Source organism: Gossypium hirsutum, chromosome A03 (genome assembly GCF_007990345.1).
Source record: "Gossypium hirsutum isolate 1008001.06 chromosome A03, Gossypium_hirsutum_v2.1, whole genome shotgun sequence".
NCBI classification, from domain to species: Eukaryota; Viridiplantae; Streptophyta; class Magnoliopsida; order Malvales; family Malvaceae; genus Gossypium; species Gossypium hirsutum.
In genome coordinates this window covers 62,957,647-62,963,203 of record NC_053426.1, presented here as the reverse complement: position 1 = coordinate 62,963,203, position 5,557 = coordinate 62,957,647, and the positions used below count along the sequence as shown (strand labels likewise).

The following is a 5,557-nucleotide window of genomic DNA, read 5'->3' as shown; positions in this document are numbered from 1 at the left end:
TTTTGAGATCTAGAATTATTGTTACCCATATATTGGACTTGTTCTCCTCGATGCTAGGGTTGAAGGATTGATATTCTCTGTGTACTCCTCTTCCATTTGAATCGCACCTCATCATTAGATGTACCTGAGTAGAACCACTTAAACAGTCAATCTTTTTATTTAAAAGTTGTACCTGGTTGGATAGCATAGTAACCGCATCGAGGTTGAAAACACCGGTTGCTTTCGTCGGCTTTGTCCTCATAACTTGCCACTGATAGTTATTTAGTGACATTTATTCAATAAATTCGTAAGCTACTTCAGGTGTTTTGTTATTGATATTCCCACCAGTAGCTGTGTCAATCATCTATCTAGTCGAAGGATTCAGGCCATTGAGAAATGTTTGAACCTGCAACCATAAGGGTAGCCCATGGTGAGGGCATCTTCTCTAGAGGTCCTTGTATCTCTCCTATGCATCATACAGTGTCTCTAGATCCATCTGCATAAAAGAAGAGATATCATTCCTTAATTTAGCCATTTTAGCTGGTGGAAAATATTGAAGTAAAAATTTTTCGATCATTTGTTCCCAAGTAGTGATTCACCCTCGTGGTAACGAGTTCAACCATTGTTTTTCTTTGTTCCTTAACGAAAAGGGAAACAACCGAAGGCAAATGGCATCATCAGAAACACCATTGATTTTAAAAGTGTCGTAAAACTCCAGGAAATTCACCAAATGAGCGTTTGGGTCTTCGTCCTGCAAACCATCAAACTGAACAAACTATTGGATCATTTGAATTGTGTTAGGTTTCAGTTCAAAATTATTTGCAGCAATAGCAAACCTAACTATACTAGACTCGGTTCCTGTTAAATTAGGTTTAGCATAATCATACATAGTATGTGAGCAGGATTCTGATTTACTGGGTCAGCAGCAATCGCAGGAGGTAGCAGATTTTCCTGATTTTCAGCCATCTCCTCGGTTGTGGTTGAAGTATCGTCCTCTTGCTCTTCCTCTATATATCTTAGGCTTTGCCTTATTTCTCTTGGTTTTTGCAAGCTGTGCGATCGATCTCACAATCAAACAGTAATGGTCCCAGCGAGTTTCTTCTAGTTATAAACTATAAAAACCTACAAGAAGCGAATAAAAGGAAAATTAGAAAAGAAAAGAAAATTTTAAAATGCAATGAAAATAAAATGGCTAAAGTAATATTATTGAGTGCTCCTAATATCTTAGTTCCCCAGAAACAACACCAAAAACTTGATATGCTCGTCGTGATAAGTTTTAAAAATTTATAATTGACCGTTCTCGAAACTAACTAATACCACGACAAAGGCAAGCACACCTGTCGAACAGTAGTATAGTTTTAGCAAGATCGGATTATCGAATCCCAAAGGAACTAAAAGTACTAGTATTAAATTTCTTTTTATTATCTAGCCTAAACGATTAAGGATTTTGTTTATCTAAACTAATTATTAAACTAAAGATGCACAGAAAGAAAATTGGGAAAAAAACTTTTGAGAAAACTGATTGATTAAGACAATACCCAAGGAAAAATTCAAGTAGACTTCACTTGTTATTTGACTTTGAATCAGAGGATTTTTTCATTTGACTTCATCTGTGGAAATACCTAATTTATATTATTATCTCTCTCGAGACTAACAACGTCTAACCCTAGGTTGATTAATTAAAAGCTCTTTCTAATTAACTCTCTAATGTTGCATTAACTCGATCTGTGGATTCCCTTATTAGGTTTGACCCTAATCCGGTAAAATCTTGTCACCCTATCTCTAGGCGTGCAATCAACTCCACTTAATTATATTAGATCTAGTTTTAGACAGGGACTTTTGCTCCTCTGAATAAGCACATCAGTACTTGAATCAATATCCTGGAATATTAAAACAAGAATAATTCATAATTAAGAACAAGTCAAATATTTATCCTACAATTCAAATAATAAGGTTTCATTCCTCTTAGTTATTCAGGGGGTTTAGTTCATATTTACGAAAGAAAACATCTCAAAAACATGTGAGCTTCTTCTCAAAATATGGAATTGAACACTTAAGCTCAAAAACAACGAATTACTACTAATATATGTATGTATTGTAATACTAAAATTTTGTTTTATTATTTTTTTTAAGAACAAGTCAAAAACATAGGTTAACCATCAAAAATAAAACATAGCTAAGTAATTTATTCAAATCAAATCTTGATAAAAATAGGGATCAACTTAATTAAGGGGATTTCAACAATAATGGATTATAGGTTAATATTGAGGGTAAATCAATGGATGGTTTGTTAGGCTCAAAGGGGTTCACTAAGGGTTAATTATGAAGGTAGGCTTTTGTGGAGTGAGTAGGTTAGACCTAAGTGCCTTTATCATCTCAACATATCAAATCAAATGGTGTGGTCTTGACATGCATAGTCAAGCAAGTTCTAGAATAACAAATTAATACTAACGCACTCATAATAAAAGTGAGCATGAAAGAAATAAAATATGCTCTAAAGGCTCAAGATCTCACAAAAAATTTATGGCTTTTTGATGTTAAACCTGTGGCTTTCAACTCAAGATAATACCTATACTTGGGGAAACAACCTAAAAATTTTGAAACTAAAAAAAAATCAACTTATCATGCTTGATTCTCTAATTCCTTAAAGTTTAAACCATCAATGCATGAAGGCCTATGTTTTAATTCAAGACATATCAATAAAACTCATAAATTAATCAAAATTCATTCTCATAATGATATGAGAAGATTATTTGAGAGCGAGATAAAATTCAAGGATTTTTCTGATAATGATATAAACATCCCTCCCCCACACTTAAGATGTACATTGTTCTCAATGTACAAAGATATATAATAGTGATATAAAGATAATATCAGAAGAGAGAGGGAGAGAAGTGAAACTTCCTGAATGTTAAATGGAATCCTTAAATTGGAGGTATGGAGAATAATCGGCCAAGGCAATGATAAGATTGGAGGAGGATACTCCGGTGGTGGTAGAGGTTGGGTTCCACAACCACAGTGCCTAGCGAAGAGGTTATCGTGGTGGTCGGAAAGGACATGGCAGTCGTGGAGAACCTTTTCCAGTGGAGTTTCGAGTTCCTAACTGATGATGAGCTTTGGAGCTCTTCATAACTGTGATAAAATCCAGAACTCTTTAGGAAATATAGAGAAGCATAATTACTCGTAATGAATTAGCCGAAACTATAAATTGTTGAATAAAAATTATAAAACCTAAAAATGAAATAGTATTAAATGAAGATAAAATAAAAAGTACTTAAAAAAGATAAATAAATATAAAAGGGAAAATAAAAATAAAAAGTCTTTAAACATCGTCATCACCGGATGGTTCGTGAGGTGGTGGTGGCGATGAGATGTGGAGGTGCTGACAAATCTGATGTGGAGTAGCATCAGTGTGATCAAAGCACTGAAAAAGCTGCTGCTCAAATCGAGTAAGGCACTCAGAGATATCAGAGTATGAAGCTGCCGCATGAACTGGACGATGGATGGGTGGTGGCTGAGACGGTGGGTCCTCATGACGTGGAGGGACATCATCAGTAATGTCCTTTAGGTCTTCCTCCTCGGCGGACTGGACCAGGCGGTACTAGGGTAGGTCAACTCCACGTCAACGCTTGATCATCCTCATATGTAGCATACTCGAGATTCCCTGTGGTGACATCTGACCAATGAGGGTGAGGGAAGATGCTTGCCCCACCGTGCTGAGGAGGCCGAAATACCATGCCAGGCGAGTTACATAAGGGCCGATGGATATGACTCCCTTCCTATACCACTCCGTCTGATGGCGAATGGCGAGGACAATGAAATAGGAAAGGTAGAAAATGTGCCCGTTTGCCATACTCCATAAAAGTAGGCGTCGTGAGTGTTGACAACGCCGGTGCTCTCTTGTCGCCTTGTCAGAGTGTGGGCCAAGATGGCATGTAAGTACCTCAAGGATGGGGCGAGGGCCGATGCCTTGGAGCGACTAGGGTCGTAGGTGGCCGAAGCAGGAACGAGGGCCCTCCAGCAGTTGGAGGCAGACAAGTGGATGTGGCGATGGAGTGTGTCAAAATCATCATTGTCCATGAACTCCTCTGTATAGAGCCCCAAAGCGACGCCGAACTCAGGTACGCTCAGCTGGCGGACTAAACGCCGAGACGGAACAGGATCGTTTCGGGATCATCGAACTCCGTCATAACTACTTGAAGATGGGATGTCGAGTAGAGTTCGAATATGAGCTCGAGGTACATCGACTCAATGATCTCGAAAAAGGGCCCCCATGGGTCAGTCGTCAGGAGGGCTCGGACTGCGTCAGCCAGTTGGATTTGTTCAAGTGCGACCTAGTCAATGTAGCAACCCGTCGGCCCCAAAGTATCTAAAAGAGTTCTTCCTGGGGTCCTAAGGGAAACTAATTAAAGGGGTGCCTGATCTCCACAGTAGGACCCGAGGATGACGCTGCTCCTTTCTTCTTTTTTGAAGCGAGGACAGCGGTTTTCTTACCATGATTTGACATGATATCTGCAATGGCAAATGAAATAAACAATAATAAAAAATAAAATTACTCCCCAACAATAGCATGGAAAAATATGCAATGCATGTTAGAACTAAATAGAGATACTTCATAGGAGTCATGTACTAAAAACAATTATGCTGAAAGATAACCTGATCAGATATTTTAAGTCATTACAACGAATAGGAATACGTGAATAATGCCTACTGAATGAATGCATATGGGAATGATAATATGGGAAATAGATTGAAGTCCATGGCAACATAAGAATGAATGTACCATAATCCATCAACTAGAATAGCAAGAAACAAAAAGCATAAGCATGGCTATTATTATAACTATGAAGATTAAGAGTCAAAATTAAACAAGAAAAATCAAATTAGTAAACAAAATGAAGAGGAAAGAATGAACAAACACAATAGCTTGGTAGAGGGAGGGGCTTGGGTCGTCGATGGTTATGCTGTGGTCGGCACACGGGCGTGGTAAGTAGGGCGTGGGCAAGAGTTGCAACGGGGAGGGTTAGGGATTTTAGGGAAGGGGGTGATGAATAGTGAGGGGTTTATATAGGTTTTGGGGCACATGGCCGTGGGGCACGCCCGTTTTGTTTTATCAGTCTTGAGCACAGGTGGTGGGCATGGGCGTGTCACATGCATGTGTAGCTTTCTTAGTTTCAACCATGGCCTCTAAACATGGGCGTGTCATATGCCCATGTTATTTTGATAGATTCACCACGACCAAGTCGTACGGCCATGGTAGCTTATCGCAGCCCGTGTTGGGGAAAAATTTTCCCTGTTTTCACACAGCTGTATTGCACGGTCGTGTCTCCGCCCGTGGTGTGAGCACGTCCTAAGGCACGCCCGAGTTCCTGGCCGTGTGGATTAGAAAACCTGTGTTTCAAGGACTCAGTTAGTGGTTAGATGTTAAAAATAAAAATTTTAAAGAAATCTGTACTGTTAGTGCTCGGGTTACATCCCGAGAAGTGCTTATTTAGAGTCTAAGCTCGACTTACCTCTCTTTTGCGTGATCATGGTGGTGCGGGGAGTTTACACTCCTCATCCTTGCTATCAATTTCAT

At 39.1% G+C, this 5,557-nt stretch overlaps 1 non-coding gene across 1 annotated transcript; it reads left to right on the top strand.

Annotated features, from left to right (window-relative positions):
* The first annotated feature begins 401 nt into the window (after window positions 1-401).
* On the top strand, window positions 402-508 carry LOC121226689 (small nucleolar RNA R71). Its single transcript, XR_005924409.1, has one exon. It is a non-coding gene; the product is annotated as a small nucleolar RNA R71 (small nucleolar RNA).
* The last annotated feature ends 5,049 nt before the right edge of the window (window positions 509-5,557 follow it).